Source organism: Lepus europaeus, chromosome 10, assembly GCF_033115175.1.
Source record: "Lepus europaeus isolate LE1 chromosome 10, mLepTim1.pri, whole genome shotgun sequence".
NCBI lineage: Eukaryota > Metazoa > Chordata > Mammalia > Lagomorpha > Leporidae > Lepus > Lepus europaeus.
This window is the reverse complement of record NC_084836.1, coordinates 77,762,479-77,781,612: the sequence shown is the minus strand read 5'-3', so window position 1 is coordinate 77,781,612 and position 19,134 is coordinate 77,762,479. Positions and strand designations below refer to the sequence as shown.

General features: G+C 46.3%; 1 non-coding gene and 1 pseudogene across 1 annotated transcript; both read right to left on the bottom strand.

Annotated features, from left to right (window-relative positions):
* Positions 1–8,974: 8,974 nt before the first annotated feature.
* Positions 8,975–18,933, bottom strand: LOC133768116 (folliculin-interacting protein 2-like; annotated as a pseudogene).
* Positions 14,396–14,500, bottom strand: LOC133769236 (U6 spliceosomal RNA). The gene has a single exon (XR_009867133.1). It is a non-coding gene; the product is annotated as a U6 spliceosomal RNA (small nuclear RNA).
* Positions 18,934–19,134: the final 201 nt, after the last annotated feature.

The window sequence follows — 19,134 nt, the reverse complement described above, 5'->3', positions numbered from 1 at the left end:
AAATGGCTGCTCTGTAAAGCTACCCCAATTCAGAAAGCTTTAGAAAATTAATCTTCAAAAACAGAAGTCCTGTTAGCACTGTTTTACTGCCTCTGGTACTTGCTTTTTAGCCAATGAGGACATCTGAAATCCCAACAACAACATGCTAAGGATTATCCTTTCCCAATGGACTCATTTGTAGAGTTCCAGATAATCCCATCTACAGAGATTTCTCATTTACGAAAGGTGCCATTCACCTGGGTAAAATCTCATTACCTGACAGTTCTGCAGCAGGAAGACTGGGGGAGAACTCGCTGAAGGCCAGTTTAAGGTCTTTAATACTTCTGTGGTGGATACGTTCTTCACGGGACAGGTGGAGGACTGGTTTTCTAGTTGTCGCAGTGTAGTAGCACCAGCAGTTTCCTTCTGCGCCTCCAGTGACAACTGCAGCTCATTCTGAAGTGTGGAAACCTGCGCTGAGCCTCTGGGAGCTTCTCTGTAAGAAAACAAGATCGTCCAATCAGTAAGATAAAAGGTGATGGAAGTTTTCAATGGGGCGGTGGTTAAAAAGCTGACTGGGGCCGGCACTGCGGCTCACTAGACTAATCATCCGCCTTGTGGCGCCGGCACACCGGGTTCTAGCCCTGGTCGGGGCACCGGATTCTGTCCCAGTTGCCCCTCTTCCAGTCCAGCTCTCTGCTGTGGCCCGGGAGTGTGGTGAAGGATGGCCCAAGTGCTTGGGCCCTGCACCCCATGGGAGACCAGGATAAGCACCTGGCTCCTGGCTTCGGGTTGGCGCAGTGCACCTACTGTGGTGGCCATTTGGCAGGTGAACTGGCTGAGGAAAGACCTTTGTCTCTCTCTCTCTCTCTCTCATTAACACAGCCTGTTAAAAATTTTTTTTAATTAAAAAATAAAATAAAAAGCTGACTGTGACTCCCACATCCCATTCTGTGGAGCCTGGTCAAGTTCCACCTCCATTTTTCTGCTAAGTGCACCCTGAGAGGTAGCAGGTGACTGCTCAAGCACTTGGGTTCCTGTCACTCATGTGGAAACCCAGATGGAATTCCTAATTTCCAACTTGGCCAGGCTAGGTCTCAGCTGTTGCAGGCATTTAGGGAGTGAACAAGCAGATGGAAGATATCTGTCTCTCCATTCAAATAAATTTTTAAGGTAAAATATGTAAAATTTATATTAAAATGTCAACACTGTCCTTTGCATTTTTACTAATTATTCTAATTTGCTTCTGTAGATTTTTTTTTGATATGCAGAGTTAGACAGTGAGAGAGAGAGAGAGAGAGAGAGAGAGAGAGAGAAAGGTCTTCCTTCTGTTGGTTCACCCCCCAAATGGCCACTATGGCTTGTGCATTGAGCTGATCCGAAGCCAGGAGCCAGTTTTTACTCCTGGTCTCTCATGCAGGTGCAGGGCCCAAGCAATTGCGCCATCTTCCACTGCCTTCAAGGCCCACAGCACAGAGATGGACTGGAAGAGGAGCAACAGGGACAGAACCAGCACCCCAACCAGGACTAGAACCCACGGTACTGGTGCTGCAGGTGGAGGATTAGCCAGGTGAGCCACGGTGCCACCCATGTGTAGAATTTCTAAGAAATAATGTTATAAGTAATATTTAGAACTAGATGGAAAAATATTTTTGTGTAACATCCTCCTTTTATTTTACCTCACACTTCCCTAACCCACAAAATTTCTAAGGTAACCTTTTTTTCCCCCAGCCCAGAAGAAGAAATCAAATGCAAAGAGCTACTAAGAGTGAAAATAAAATGGTACAGCTGTTTTGGATCTTGGAAACCATTTTGGCCTTTTCCAAAAGGTTAAACACAGAGTTACAATATGATTCTGTGATTCTACTCCTAAGTACATACCTAACAGAACTGAAAACATATGCTCACACGAAGGCTTGCACGTCTATACATACAGCCAAACAGCAGAAAGCAATGCAAACGACCATCAGCCAATGAATGGATATATAAAAACATAGGGTATGCACACATGAAAATGCACAATGGAATATCAGTCACAAAAAAGAATGAGTACTACTTCATGCTACAATATGGATGAATCTTGAAGATACTAAGTGAAAGGAGACATAAAATACCTCACACGTATGTTTCTATTTATATGAAATGTCCACAACAGGGAAATCTATGGAAACAGGAAGTAGGTACGTGGTTGCCAGGGGCTGGGGGAGAGTGGAGTGAGGAGTGACTGCTAAAAGGGACTGATGGAAATGTTCTGTAATTAGATACAGAGGGCTGTTGTACAAACTTTGTAGAACTGTCCACACTTTAAAGGGTGAATGCTGAGGTGGAGTGCCTGGGTTTGTGTTCGAACTCTGCTCCCAATTCCAGCTTCCCACTAATACCCACCCTGGGGGTCAGTAGGCGGTGGGTGAAGTAGTTGGGTACCACAGAGAAGACCAGGTTTCAGTCAGCCTGGCCTAGCCCCAGCCATTTTGGGAGTAAACCAGTGTGGACTGAAACACACTTGCTGTTTGTCTATCCTCTGCCTCTTGAATAAAATAATTACTAATTAGCTTTATCACATAGGTGCAGGTACCGAACCACTTGAGTCATCACTTTTGCCTCCCAGGAACTGCACTGGCAGGAAGCTGCAGGTGGGAATTGAATGTAGGCTCTCTGACGTGGGATGCAGATGTCTTAACTACTCACTGCTCCTCAACTCATTTTTTTTTTAAGATTTATTTTATTTATTTGAAAGACAGAGTTACAGAGAGAGGTAGAGACAGAGAGATAGACAGGTCTTCCATCCACTGGTTCACTCCTCAGATGGCCGCAACAGCGGAGCTGGGCCAGTCCGAAGCCAGGAGTCAGGAGCTTCTTCTGAGTCTCCCACATGGGTGCAGGGGCCCAAGCACTTGGGCCATCTTCCACTGCTACCCCAGGCCACAGCAGAGAGCTGGATCAGAAGAGGAGCAGCCAGGACTAGAACCGGCGCCCATATGGGATGCTGGCACTGCAGGCTGTGGCTTTAACCTACTGCGCCAGTGCTGACCCCTCCTCAACCCATTTTAATCCTAGTTAACGGGGTTGGCACTGAGGTGTAGCGGGTAAAGCTGCTGCCTGCAGTGCCGGCATCCCATATGGGCACCGGTTCGAGTCCCGGCTGCTCTCATTCCTATCCAGCTCTCTGCTATGGCCTGGGAAAGCCGTTAAGATTGCCCAAATTGTTGGGTCCCTGCACCCATGTGGAAAACCCAGAAGAAGCTCCTGGCTTCAGATCGGCGCATCTCTAGCCGTTGTGCCCAATCAGGGAGTGAACCAGCAGATGGAGGATCCCCCTCTCTCTCTCTCTCTCTGCCTCTCCTTCTCTCTCTGTGTAACTCTTATTTTCAAATAAATAAATAAATCTTTTAAAAAATCCTAGTTAACATCAATCAGTTTTCTTCCCAGGTAGTGAATCACAGACGACTGGCTGAAGACACATCCCTGTGGTGAACTCTCCTTGATAAGAAACCTAGGGCCCAACCTGACTGAAGCTGGGTCAAGAATTCTGCACAAAACAGAAATTGTATCCTCAGCTTCCCCTTTCTGACATAAAAAGGCAAAATCCCTGTACATAATATGTACAATCTCCACCTCCAAATGAGTATGCAACACATGTAACACACATGATAACCTAGTTGGGTATGTGTGCCCACTTTCGTTCAAATAAGCATGCCCTTCCCCAGAACTTCCTCAAAAATTAACCAATATTTACTTTCCTAGATGCAAGTCCTATGAAATTAATGACTCCTAGCTCTTCAGGGAGCCTGATTTTGTTCACAAAATCACCTTGCTAAACCAAGTATCTTTTTTTCTGTTTACAGCTCAAATTGCTGTCTGTGTGCTTCCCCTTCCACACATGCTACATAAGAACTCTCTGGTTTCCTTCCTGATTCCACTAGAGTCAATTAAGTTGAGGCTCCAGGGCAGAAGAGGAGGTCATAAGCTGAGGTGACTTGATTCAGTCCCGTAGTTTCAATTATCATTTAAACAGTGGTGGTTCCCAAGCTGACCCACAGCAAGTTTCCTCAAGCTTAGTACAACCGACATTTGGAACCAGATAATTCCTTGTTAAGGGGTGGGAGTGCTGCTACTTGCAATGCAGGATTTTTAGCAGGATTCCTGGCCTATAGAGACCCATTACATAAATATCCCCTGGGAGGCAAAAAACAACCATCACAGACAAGACTTAGAGCAGGTTAAAGCACCACCTTCAATGCCAGCATCCCATACTGGTGATGGGTTGTGTCCTGGCTGTTCTACTTCCAATACAGCTGCCTGCTAATGCACTTGAAGAGCGGTGGAAGACAGCCCATGTGCTTGGACCCCTGCACTCATGCGGGAAACCCAAATGGACTTCCAGGCTTCTGGCTTTGGGCTGGCCCAGCTGCCATTAGGGGAGTGGGAATGAACTAATGGATGGAAGATCTCTCTTTCTCTTTCTGTAACTCTTTCAAATAAATAAATAAATCTGGGGCTGGCACTGTGGCGTAGTGGGTAAAGTTGCCTCCTGAGGTGCAGGCATCCTATAGGCACCAGTTCGAGTCCCAGCTTCTCCACTTCCCTCCCAGCGTTCTGCTATGGCCTGGGAAAGCAGCAGAGGATGGCCCAAGTCCTTAGGCCCCTGCACCCATGTAGTCCCTGTAGGAAGCTCCTGGCTCCTGGCTTCAGATTGGCACAGCCCCAGCAGTTGCGGCCAATTGAGCAGTGAACCAGCAGATTGAAGACCTCTCTCTCTCTCTCTCTCTACCTCTCCTTCTCTCTCTGTGTAACTCAGACTCAAATAAATAAATAAATCTTAAAAATTATTTAAATAAATAAATCTTTTTAAGAAAAAAAGATTTATTTGAAACTCAGAGTTACAGAGAGAGAGGGAGAGACAGAGATAGAGAAGTCTTCCATCTGCTGGTTCACTCCCCAGATGGCCGCGATGGCCGGAACTGTGCCAACCTGAAGTCAGGAGTTTCTTCCAGCCTCCCATGCAGGGAAATATCATTATATTAAAAAAAAAGAATCATATCTATGAAACCTGTTTATAATAATGACTAAAAATGTTAAAAAAAAGTGTGAGAAAGAATGCAATGTAAAAATTTTTGATTTTTTTTAAAAAAAAATTTGGATTAACCTGTAATATATGAACATTTTCATGGGGTACAGTGCAATATTTCAATACACAATAACAGCATAAACCAATGGCAGCAGGCCACCAGGCTTTGCATCTCCATGCCACTTGGTTCTGTCTGAAGCCTCCTAACCTCTCTCTTCCAGGTGTTTACACAGTAGGAGGTAACACAGCTTTGAAATGTGTGGTTGCTCCACTGTGCTTGAACCTGCCACTTCCACCCAGCTGTGTTCTGGTACCTGTCATCCTGCCTCCCTGTATCCCTTCCTTGCCATCCTGGGGCGGGGGGGGGGCTTTCTTTTTTAATTTTAAAATTAAAAAGGGGTTTTTCAGGAAACATCCTAGTATTGACCTCATAATTTAGTGGGAAGGACTCACCAGCTCCATGACACTCACCTTCAGTTCTGAGGAACCACAGTGGCTGGAGCAAGAATTTACCGTTGTGTCCTAGCCGGCCATAGCACCCTAGTAATGGAGCCTGCACTGTTCAAGTCAAAGGTGCCTGCTCTTCATTTGAAGCATGGAAATGTTGCTATGATTCCAGCTTACTTTACAGGTTTGCTGTGAGGACCAAATCCTAAAGTGTAAGGTTTCCCAGTATCATAAAGAGAAGAGCAGAATATTTTGGGGGGGTGTGGGTTCCTGCAAAGATAGCACCTAGGGCTCCCAGATGCCAGGTACTGTAGAAGGGGGTAGGGGTGATCCATGGTTTTACACAGAGTGCCCAGTGCAGGAAGGGTCACTGTGGTGTGGCCCTGGCCAACCCCACAAACACATGCACCTGCCCAGTCCCACTGATTCAGCTGCCTCCCTCAAGCCCCATAGGCAACCCACCTATGATGGCCAAAGCCCTGTTGAAAAGTTGAGGTTGCCAGGGTCTGACAAAAGGAAAGTCAAAGGAATTTTATATCTTGTATAGTAGGATTCCTCAGAACTACTGCTTTTGGAACATAGATGGAGGGAAATAAAAGGGTTCTGGGCCAGAGAGTTCACGCTTCGAAGACACTTTCATATGATAGCTATTGTAGTTGTGCAGTTTTGTACTGCTGTGTGGATAGTGGACAGCTAAGTCCTTACTTTGAAACATCGAGTTTTCCCCCAGAAACCTTTTACTGAAGGAATATCAACTTCATATATATCCTAAGTACCCCTTCAGGAATACCAGAATCTTCCCACGATCCCACCCACACTCTGCCCCACACTCCCACCCCTCTTCCTCCTCAGTCTCTTATTCCCATTCCTATTCTTTACCAAGTTCTATTTCAATTAATTTATTATGCACATAGGGTTAATTCTCTACTAAGTAAAGTGCTCTACAGATTGTATGGGAAAAAACCCTGTTCCTCCAGAGTCATAAAAGGGCTCTTCAAAGACATTGCTTTTCACAGCATCAATTCCAGTTCTACAGGTGACCTTCTTGGGGCTCTATAAGCTATCGCAGATCAGGAAGAACAAAGGGTGTATCTCTTCACCCTATCCCAACAAACAACCAAACTAAAACAAAAGCTATAAAATTATTGCCCAACCAAGAATCGAGGCACCCTCAGGTAATTAATGACGGACTATATTTAGAATGGTATTTTATTGATTAAATTGATTCAATATAATCAATGAACACATATAGGCTTTCAAAGTGTTTGTATGTTGTGGTATGTGTGTGTGCATCTGTGTGTGCATGTGGGTACGTGTGATGTCTGTGGTGTCTATGTGTCTGGGAGGGTGTGCACATGTGCATGTGTTCATGTTTGTGTGTCTATGTGTCAGTGCAGAGTGTGAGTGTGTGTGTACAGGTGTATGTGTGTCTGAGTGTGTGTGTGTGTTGTGTCTGTGCATGTGTGTGTGTATGTGATGTGTATGGGGTGCCTATGTTGTGTGTGCATGTGTAGATGTATTCCTGAGTGTGCATGTGTGGTTTGTCCAGAGAGTGATGCTACACTGGGCAGCTTGGCAGCATTTGCAAATGGCTGCTCCAGCCCTCCTGGTGTTGTGCAGGGAGCATGGCCCTTGGTGTGTGTGTGCAGCCAGGCGAGGATCGTGGCAGGCGCTGGCAGGCTGCAGAGGCCATTGGCAGCTCCAGGGCCGAGCAGGCAGGCTCTACTGCACAAGCGTGGGCTGGTCCTCTGGCCTTGGGGCCTCGTGGATGTGGGCCTGGGGAGAGTGCAGTGTCCCGGTGGTCGACACCTCATGGGGCCCAGGAAGACAGACCAGACCGAGGCCTTGGCAAAGGGAAGTGAGCAGAGTGGCCAGGATGTGAGCAGAGCCCACTGGGATGACGGCAGTGGAGCCATTTCCAGAAGTTTAGGGGAGAAGAGAGAGGGTTGAATGGATAAAGCACAGGGGAAGTTTTAGGGCAGTGTACTTTTGTGCCTAATCCTAAATTTGTGGAGATATAACATTATGCATTTGTCGAAACCCACTGAATGTTAGAGCAATGCAAGTCAACGTTAATATATGTAAATAAAGTAATTATTTAGGCAGTTCAAGGAGTGCCAGCATGAAAGGCAACTAGTGAAAAAACACTGTAACCATATTACAAATGTATGGAACGATTTCATTGAGAAGGATGGGGAAAAAGATGTTAACACAAGTAATTCTGGAAAGGACTGAAGTCTGTGACAGTCAAGGCAAAGGAAGCTGCCAAACACCTTGCTCTAGTTAATAATGTTTTCTAGGATGATGCGGGTTCTATATTCTCTTTTTCTTTAAATTCAACAGGCTTATTGCACCTAATGCCACAGAGAAATGAATCAGAATATGACATGGAAAAGTTTTCAGTTTCCCATACATCGACATTCAACTGATCAGAAGTATACAGTCCCATCCATTTCTGTCCTTGGGGCTTGAATAATAACAAATCCCCAAATTTTCTCCATTTTCAAACACCACTTAAATTTAGGTATATGTCTATATTGCTTCCAAGATTTACGGTTGATAAAACTTTGACATCTAAAAATTAACATTTGGGGGTGGGGAGCTGCTTAATTGCTGAAAAAACATTATATTAAAATATAATTTCCAAAAGCCCAATTAAAAAAAAAAAGGTCAGATTAATGGTGAAAGCATGCATGAACAAAATATTCCCCAAAGTACACCTTAGTGAAAAAGAGATATTTACAAAAAATTGGGGCTCACTTTTTATTTCTTTTTTATTTAAATGTACAACCAACTCCAGTTAGGAACCTAAAAAGCTACGTAATAAATTGTTATAAAATTTCAGAATCTATTTTAAGAGCCCAAGAAATGGTTTACTATCATTTAGCAAGTAGGGATTTTTCCTCCCTCCAAAGAATAATTTTGAAAAATATGGTTAAGTTTAAAAAGTTGCAGTGTGTGAACAGCAGTTCCATGGGAAGTGAGATTACAGTTACTATCATTAAAAAACAGCCCACTTCAGAAAAATGGAATGAAGCCTGTACAAAAAGCTATTTAACATTGATAAAAAATAAAATACTTTGGAATTATGCACACATATGGAAGCTACATTTTAAACTTTTTTCATTGTCATGTTTAGAATGTACACAATTACCTTACATTCATATCACTTATCAATTTATTAAAAATAGAACTGCAATATGCTAGAAAGAGGTCCATCACAGGGACGTGGGCACACATCTGCAGCCCCCTGGGAGGCCGGAGTCCTGTGCACAGCCAGGTTTGGAACAGGCTCTACCACGGTCCTTCCCTGTCTTCCAAATAGAAGCCCACGGTCATCCCCATGCTCTCCTTCCGGTTGCCGCTGCACTGTCAGGAGGGGAGAGCGAGCTGGTGGCGTGGCCAGGACCCCAGCAGCAGCATCTGCTGTGGCATCCATTCTGATGCTTCCGTCCTCCGTAAAGCCCCAGCCTGCATGCCCTATGGCTCCCCTGTACTGCGAGTCTGAGGAGAGCAGTCACTGTCCCCAGGGCCAGGTCTGGAGGAGCATCTGGAAACCTGTTGGTCCTCAGCCCCCAGGGGACCTATGGCTGCCTTGGATGCTGTCCACAGGCCCTCAGCCGCTCCTCCCTTTTTTTGATGTGGCTTTCAAAACCAGACTCTGGTGACACGGAACGTCCAATGTGGAAAGTGACCTTCTCCCAGGAGGCTTCTGCCAGGAATGTCGGTCAGGGCAAGGCCTGGCTGCTGACTGGTCCGGCCCTTTCTCAGGCAGCTCCCCTCGGGCCTTCTCATGGGCAGCTGGTGGGCCGCCCTCATGCCTGCCCCTGGAGCCTCACAGTGGGACAGGAGTAAGGAGTCACCCCATGGAGCCTGTTTCTTACTTTCTTCAGCTCTGCAAAACGCACCCTGAGGCTTCCAGGCACTGTCTACTGCCGGCTCTGGGGCCCCACACCACAGGACTTGAACTCTACTCTGGCCTCTTGCTTGTTTCTGTCAGGTCTGGGACCAGGACTCTCCAAACATGCCCTCTATGGTCTCCGCTAACCCTGCAGGCCGAGGTTCCTTCTCTCTGCCATGGCTGGGAGCATGAGAGCGGCTCATTTCTCAGAAGGACCACCACGGACTCCCACTCCTCCACTTCTGCCTTCTCCAGGGCGGTGATGATCTGGTTCCCATTTATAACCTGGTCACTCTTGTTGTGAGCCCTACTCCAGGTCAGCTTATGCTCTCGTAGCTCAGAGCACCGCAGAACGTAGGTCAGGAAGTACAGGATGCACTGCACCCAATCCTTCTGCTCCCCTGCAACCTCCCAATGTGCGTGTCAGCCTCACTGGTGAGCCCATGGCTCTATAAAGGTCACCCAGCTGCACCCAAGAGGACTGTAGGGATGTGTTTTGGCCAGCATGTTCACCGACAGAAAAGTGTGCTTCCCTGAGAAGCGTTCATGGGAGGGCGGTCAACGGACATGACAGTCAGGACCCAGGCCAGGTGGGAGGTTGACCTCGCAGTCAGTAAGGCAGAAAAAACCTGGTTCCTGTGCTCTGTTCTATCAGCAGTGTAAACTCCTTGAGAAAGCGCTGGCAGAGCTGGGTTTTCCCCAAAGTGCTGGACATCATGGTAGGCCACACAGGTTCAGCTACCCCTGGAACAGAATGTACATTTGAGATAGTCCCACCTAATGCCCCCAGAGCTTGGACACACAGAGCAGACTCTGCTATCTCCCTCCAGCAGATCATGGCCTTTCCAACTGCACTCTTGAGCCTGCTCATGGGAGTCAAACAGGGGAAATGAGAGAAAAAGAAGTCCTGGAAGTTCCTTTTTGCTTCATTTCTCTCACAGAGGGAAACGGTGATGCTCACAGCAACTTTCTTCCTCCTAACCATGGCTGCGTAGAACTGCAGGTTTCTTCAGCCAAGCTGCATGTCTTGGCCGTTGACTTCCTGGGAGTGATGCTGTTGCCAGACGTTTCATCTGACTTCGGAGCCAGAGGCATTGTAGCTACTGGAGGACGAGGTAATGGAGCCCAGGCATGGGAAGGGCATGGAAAAAGGCTGCCCAGGGAGGCTGGTGGAGCAACACCCCCATCCCTGTCTCCATTCTGCCCTTGGCCCTGTGTTTCAAAAGATGTGCAGGAAGCTACAGAGAAAGAAGCTCTCCTGGTGAGCTGGAGGCTCCTCCGTCAGCTCCCCCTGCAGCAGACCTAGGTCACCTGCATCGCACCCAGGACCCACACAGTTCTGCTGTGTGTTCAGTTTTCCCAAGTTAGGCTCTTGGTGCATGTGGTCCAGGCTGACTTGGCATCATCTGCACTTCCTCGGAAGCTGCCCATTCTAGCAGAGCAGACGGCACTGAGCATCCGTTGGGGAGGGGAACGCGCTCAGTGCATCCTTCAGGAGGGTCCTTTGGAACTCACTGCCACAGCACCAAACTTCATTTCTGCCAGCACGCTGACACCCGAAGCTGTTCTTGTGTACGGTCCTTTGGGCTCCCCCCTGGCGTGTGTAAAGACCCCGGAGGAGCCATGGGAAGAGCTGCTGCTGCCGCTGCTGCTGAGGCTGCCACTTCCCTGACAGCACCTGGCTGACACCTTCACTGGGACAGCCTCTGTTTGCTGAGCTGTGGCCTCTTCAACCTCTGAGAAGCTTTAGAACTGCACAAGGCACGTCTGCCTCTTTATTCACAGGCCTGGTAAACCAGCAGGGGAGTTTCATTCAGGTCAGACTTCAACCATGACCAAGAGCTACAGGTTGCCAGGAGCCGGTCACATGAAGGAGCCGGCCGACGCCACCTGGCAAGCTGACAGTACCCGGGTCATATATTCTCATACTGCACTATATGTACTCTGGCATTAAACAGTTAATTAAATGGACTGAAGAAGTAACAAACAGATTTCTCACCACTGAAATGGGATTTTACAGATCGTTGGGGGAAGTGAAGCTGTAGTTCATGTCTGATGTTTAGAGCTTTAGACATCAGTGTGAACTCATGTTTAGTTTGTTTCACATAAATCCTGATGTTACACAGAGATATGTAGAGGTGTGAACACAGGCCTGGGATTGTACGTACATATGTATTTCTTGGCTTTGTCAGCTCAAAGTGCCGTGAAGTAACATACGTTCCATAGCACGCAGCACACCAATCACTTGACCTTGCCTTCTAACGTTAGTTATTCAGTTATGAAGCTCCTTTGGGAAATGAATGATTCTAAGATTGGCACATGGAATATACAAGGTAAGCATGAAGCATGTGTAGTTCCAAAAGTAAAGGAGTGGTGAGAAGAAAAACTTTCCTAGATTGACAGTATTGTCAAAGGGAAAAGAGACAACTGAGGGAGCTTCCAGGTTACAGCTAAAACAATGTGAACAATGAAACAATTACATTACATTATAGTCCAGATTTGAAAAGCATTTCCTTAAGTCTCTGCTCATATAAGTAATTAATGACTAAATTCATCAATGGGGGACAATTGATTCTATGGACACAACGGACTATCACTCAGCCATAGAGACGAATGAAATCCTGACACTTGTAGCAAAACATGTGGAACTGAAGATAATCTTATTAAGTTAAATGACCCAGACAGCAACAGTAGGGCCAGAAGAGGTGGCAGAAGAGATGGCCGAGGCTGCAGGAGTGTGAGGTGCAGCAGTCCAGGCTCCCCCAGGTCCAGTGACCCGGACACCGCATGGCCACCTTCAGGCAGGAAGCTGAGGAGGAACTATGAGAAGGGGGAGGAGCTGGACAGTGGCCTGTTGGCCGTCAGCGGAAGTGCCAGAGCAGGGCCCTGGGAGGGTGTCCGCAGCCAAGGTCATCAGGAAGGGGCACCTGTCCTCCAGCCGGCAAGGGGCCAGCTGGGGGAGATGGAGTGGGAGGTGTGCGTCCTGTGGGGCATCCCCCAGCATGGCTGAGCTGCCTGATGGCTTCCAGCACAGGATGGGAGTGGTGCACATCCCGAGCTCTGCTACTTCCTGGCTGAGGAGGAGGCTCTGGTCTGATGGGGGAGGAGGCCATGCAGTTCCGCAAGTGGATCCTGCACGGCACGCACCATCACGCATTCAGACCTCAAGCCCAATGACATCATGGGCTGGACAAGGGAGCACCAAGCCCAGGGGCAAGCTTGTCAGCTTCAGCATTGCACACAGGATGGAGGCGGGGACCGAGTTTAAGAACCTCGTTGGCACCTGGAGCTCCTGTGTCCCGAGATCGTCAGCTACACACCTCTGGGCCAGGAGGTAGACGGTGCAGCATTGGTGTCATCACCGACACCCTCCTCAGCAGCCGTCCCCGCTCTGGGGGAGACCAAGCAGGAGGCCCTGACCAGCATCTTGGCCGTGAACCAGGACTTCAGTGAGGAGGACTCCAGCAGCACCAGCGAGCTGGCTGAGGGCTTCATCTGTGGGTGCTCGTCATGGACCCCAAGAGGGGAAGGGCTTCGCCCAGAGCCTGGGGCACTCCTGAGTCATGGCCATTGGGGCAGACATATACAGGGAGACAGGGGCTGTGAGCCTGAGCGGCTCCAGGAGGACAGATCCAGTCCGCTCCAGCAGGCCGCTCACAATAGCTGTCAGCTCCCAGCGCTTCTCCAAGGTGCTGCAGGAGGCAGGGGCCACCAAGGGCCTGGGAGAGCAGGAGCACAGCATGCACTTGTGCCAGAGCCTGTGGAAGTGCTCAGGGCCATCTGCGAGGAGGGGGAGGCCTGGTACGAGGAGGAGACGAGAGCATGGGCCAGGGCCTGCGGCGGCTGCGCCAGGAGCTGCCCAAGACTGAGGCTCTACAGTGCCAGGCCCAGGAGGAGGCCAAGGGCACTCTGCTGGGGGCCAGCTGGCTCAAGTGCAGCTTTGGCCACCTGGGGAACCACTAGGAGGTCCTGGCAGAGCAGGTGGCCTCAGAGATGCACTTGCTGCAGGATCTGGTGTGCGTCCTAGAGAAGGAGAAGCTGCAGGTGGGGGAGTGCCGCCTGTGCTAGGCCATGCCTGCTGGCCCTGGCAAAGCTCAGAGAAGTTCACAGCGCCTAGGATGTGGGGGCAGGAGTCTATACTAAGTAGAGATTTCATCTATATGCACCCACATGGACACACAAAGTATCAAGTTCAGTTTGAAGACAAGTTTTACCATTGATTCTCAGAGTATACCTCATTAAGGACAGAGGTCCAACATGGGGAGCAAGTGTTGCTGATTTAACAAATGACGTCAGTGATCACCCAAGTTCTCTCCTCCCTTCAGAGGAAAGTACATCCTTCTTTGATGGCCCTTTCTTTCCACTGAGGTCTCACTCACAGAGATCGTTGATGAAGAACCATGTTTGCCACTAAGTCTTGGCTTTCCATGCCTGAAATGCTCTCATAGTATTTTCAGTCAGACCTGAATGCCTTAGGGGCTGATTCTGAGGTCAGAGTGCTGTTTAGGGCATTTGTCATTCCATGAGTCTGCTGTGTGCACTGCTTCCCATGTTGGAACTTTCTCTCCTTTGTAATTCTATCTATTGTTATTACCCGGCACTTGGTCTTATTTATGTGATCCCTTTGACTTATGGTCTAACTATATGACCAATCCCATACTTAATACGATCACTTTATCCCATAAGATGGGATTAGTGCCAGGAATTTGGAGCCCCATGGCAAGTTTTTAGCTTCACCCTTAGGGTAAGTCTGAGGGAATGTGTGAGGATCTGTATGGCTCCTCACCCTTTCTTTCCCATGCTTGTTTATAACTGGAATCTATTTTCAATTGACTTAATATATCTATGATTAAATCTACATTAAGTAAGGAGTTCAACCAATGGTATTAAGTAGAGAAAAAATAGAACAAAAAATAAGTAAATAAAATGAAATAATTAACTGTTAAATGACAGTCAACATAAGGGCTGCTCAAGTAATTGCATCTTATAATGTCAGTTTCAAAACTATGGAACGCTTCACGAATTTGCATGTCATCTTTCGGCACGGGCCATTTTGTCTTCTCTGTATTGTCCAGTTTTAGTAGATGTGCTGCGGAAGCGAGCACTCTCTCTAACTTTTTAAATGCACTTTAGATACCAGGGTGCTTCAAGAAGTTTGCAGAAAGTAAGAGAAGTAAAATATAAGCTTATTTTGCCAGAAAAATACTGAAATGTATGCAGAGGTTTTTGTCATAATATTCATGTTCAAGAACATTGTTAAGACGTCTATGCATGGATATTTCTTGGCACCAAAATGAATTCATCCATTTTTTTAAAGATTCATGTATATATTTAGAGGCAGAGTGAGTGGTGGAAAAAGAGAGAGAGAGAGAGAGAGAGAGAGAGAGAGAGATCTTCATTTGTTGGTTCACTCCCCAGATGGCCACAATGGCTGCACCTGGGCAAATCTGAAGCCAGGAGCTTCTTCTGGGTCTCCCACATGGGCATCAGCAGGGAACTGGATGAGAAGTAGAGCAGCCAGGTCTTGAACCAACATCCATATGGCAAGCAAGCATCACAAGCTGCAGCTGTACCTGCTACGCCACAGCCTTTGTCCCATGAACTTGTTTTAATGCTGCTTTCCATAACGTTCTCAAGTGCCCTAAAATACACACACACACACACACACATTATATATATATATATATATATATATATATATATATATATATACTTATATACTGAGCTGGTCATCTTGCTATGGGGATAGAAATCCTGTGTGATCATCTCTCCCCCACAAGAGTCAAAGCTCTGAAATACAATTTCAGCCATATGCGTAAGTCTGGTTTTGAGCCCTGTGTTGCTGACTTCCTTTCCCTTTGGAGATGGGGCTTGGTATCGTCCTTCCTCTAATGGAATTGCTCCAGACTTCCAAAGGGGATCCCTGTGTACACACACAGAATCCTGTGAGTCTGCACACTCAGATGTGCTGTTTCAAAGTGCAGGGGCTCCTGCTTCCTTGGCTTGCAGCTCCTCTTCCTCACCCTTCCTTCCTGAGATTGCCCTGTTTGTCTATCCTTTATGCATTCTCCAGAGGCTTCCCTGAGCCCCTCCCCAGCAGCAGTTTTCCGTCTGTGGTTCTGGGCATGCTCTTAACCATGAAAGGGCCTTCTTGCAAAAAGCTCTTGTTTGTTTGCTTGTTTAAAATATCTTTTCTCAAACAGTATTTTACACTTTATGTTCTGTGTGGGTGCAAACTGACGAAATCTTCATTTAACACATACTAAATCGATCTTCTGTATATAAAATTAATTGAAAATGAATCTTGATGTGAATGGAATGTGAGAGGGACAGGAGATGGGAGGTGTGTAGGTGGGAAGGAAGTTATTGGGGGGAAGCCATTGTAATCCATAAACTGTACTTTGGAAATTATATTTACTAAATAAAAGTTTTAAAAAATATCTTTTCTTTTCTCAAAGCTAATAAGTGCATTACAGGAAACTTAAAAACACAAGACACAAAGAACAAAGTCATCTGCTATCACAACCTGTTGAGTTCATCATGTCCTTTTGGGTCCCGTGCACGCACACACAACACTCACGTTTATATGACTGAGATATAGAATGTACCCATCATGCTTTCTGACACTGCAAGAATATTTACCAATTCCAAATGCCAAAGATGTATGAGTATTTTAATAACCAAAAATATACTACATTAACTCAGTCTTTTAGGAAAAACTGTAATTGATTTTCTTGGAAACAAAAATTTTGTAAAAGACAAAAATAGCAACAGGCCTCTAAATACAAGTTTTCCCCAAGTTGCAATTAAGATGTTGCATTCCCTCACTGCCCTACACTGACACCCACAGCAACGTGTTCTGTGTGTTCTGTTTCTAAGAGAATTGTTCTAAGAGAATTCATGACCACATTGGTATTATAGAAATATTAGAAAGAAAGCATGTTTGCATTCACTTTCTTAATGCATTCCTACAGAAGTTTAAAAAAATGCACATTCACCAATGGTTACAATCAAAATGCAAATAGGGCACCTCTCACTGTGAACTTCTTTCTGCCTCTCTGGTGCCAGCCAACAAGGAAGTTCTGATACACACTGACTACTCAGACATGGTTTAATGATTCATGGTTTAATAGATCCAGCATGCATCTATTTTATCACTTATCACAAAAAGATACAAACTGCCTAATTCACCAGCGCTACTTTTATCATACATTGCACCCTCAACACGTGTTATCTATAAAGTGTAGCTGTTGTAAAGAATGAACCATGCCCACAATAACCATGGGTACTTACCAAAAAATGCACATAGATACCTACTGGTTTAACCTAAACGCATCTTCTACATATGGAGGTACTAGTAATGATCCCTTCCCTTCACCGTCCTCATACACCATTGCAGTGACTATGCCCCGAACTTTGACATCTCCCTCCCTGAGGAGGGCTAGCAAGGGTCACTCCCATAAGGCATCCCTCCTAAAAACTACCAAGAGCAGTGTTTACACAGGCATTATCTTATTACCTCTACTTTGAACATACTTTGGACATTAGGAATATGTATCTTTACTACACAGCAATATCAACTAAAATGCACCTATATGACAACAGATAGACAATTGGAGCAATCTAACAGGAAGGTAACCCTTCTATGCACACTTCCTCATGAACCCACCCCCACTGCCCACCACCCAGTGACTTCAGCATTCTCTCCCAGACATCAACTATAATGCCATTCCCAAAATGTAACCACTTCTATGAAATAACAAACTACTTAAACAGGTGTTAACTTTTAAACACCTAGAGACCAGATGTTTCCAGTAAAAACTTCAGTTGCCCACTAAACACACAAGAGCCCCTAAACTACCCACACACATAACAAAGGCTCTAATGAGAGTGTCTTCTCCCATTTCTGGGCTAGGAAACCTTTCCCTTCCCATCTATGCCAACCCAGTGGACAGGTAGAAGAAGCACCTGTAATGCTTACAGGGAATGTTAACAATATCACTTCCATAAGTGGCTCTAAGAACAGTCTTTCTTATGAGTTTTAACACAAAGCAAACTCCACGTACTCCTTTATTAACACTACATTTGTCATACACCAGCAACCTATTTAACATCTAGGAAGACTAGGTATTGTAAAGTGGGACTTGTTTGCCCTTTATATATACCTTATGTACACACCATGACAAACAGCCTGGACAATGGTTCACCTCATCCCACTGCACACACTCTGGGGAAAAGCCCTGTAGACTTTCACCCACTGCTTCCTCCCTGAAGCAGCACAAACACCACAGTGTGTACTGCTCAGACCAGGAGTTCATCATTCCACTTCCAAGAGACAGTATTCCATGTGAATTTAACAAAAGGATATCCTCAAAATGTATTATTCACTACCTATACTGCCAACGAGTTTGGCACTTCAGAAGTTTGCACTTCTGAACATCTAGAAGAATTAGATGTTTCAAAGAAGGACTTAAATGTGTCCACCACATACACAGCAGTGTTGAATAAACTGTACGCAGGGAACTGCTCATATCAGAGGTGTCTTCTAAATAGGAGCATTCACATAGCTCTAGAGAAGTCTTCACTTCTTCCAACTCCGTCCCCCTCCCACTCACAGGTAGATGTGGGCAAACGTGTCACTGCAATGTGAAGTGACAATTTCACTTCCAAAAGTCTTTTTCAGAAGACAGTTTTTGTATAAATTTTAACACAAAAATACCAAATGTGTTAGTCTATTAACTCTACTTTTGTCTTCCATTGGCAATCTCTTTAATATCTACAGACCAGACTACATCTTGTAAAATTAGGACTCTTTGTCCCATACATACACAAAATATAAAAAAACAGCAAAGTTAAATCAAATGCATGTAACGTATAGTGAAGTACCAAGCTCTAATTTTAAAGCACACAGTAGTAAAAACACGATTTGTAATCTCTTCCCACCCACCTCCCTCAACCCAACCAACAAAGCACAACAGAGTGCAGTGTCCACAAAGCTCGCTCACCAATTCCACTTACAAACGTTCCCTACCACTTTTTTTTTTTTAAAGCTATATAGGAAAGTGCTAACCCACTGTTCCTACTTTAAATACAACAAGCACTTCTAAACATCTCCATCACTAGATAGTTCATATGCAGATCTTCAAAAAGTTCATGGAAAATACTTGTTACACAAAAAGCTTTATAGGTTTTGATACTTTAGCACCAAAATAAACATCCTTTTGACTTCATTTTCCATGAACTTTCTGAAGTACCCGCGGGTAAGGACCTGCCCACTAAGAATACAACACCGTTAAAACAAAATTGCACAGAAGTAAACAATGGCTATGATCTCAGGTATATTCTAAATATGATTATTTTGATAGTCTGCAACCTCTCTGATGGCCTTTTCCCTGGCCACACCAGCATCCAGCGGCGCCCAGTCCGCCTGCTGCAGCCCATGGCCACTCACCGCTCCACTGCCGTCGTCCCGTGGGGCTCTGCTCCCTTCCTGGCCGCTCTGCTCATTTCTCTTCACCAAAGCCTCAGTCCGGTCCATTTTCTGGGGCCCGCTGAGGTGTCGGCCAGCTGGGACACCACGCTCACTCCGGGCCCCACATCCACGAGGCCCCAAGGCTGGAGGACCAGGCCACGCATGGGCAGTAGAGCCTGCCTCGCCTGCTCAGCCCTGGAGCTGCCAATGGCCTCGGACCTGGCTGCACAGAGTCCCTTGTGTAGGCTCCTTGGGGTTGGTCCAGAA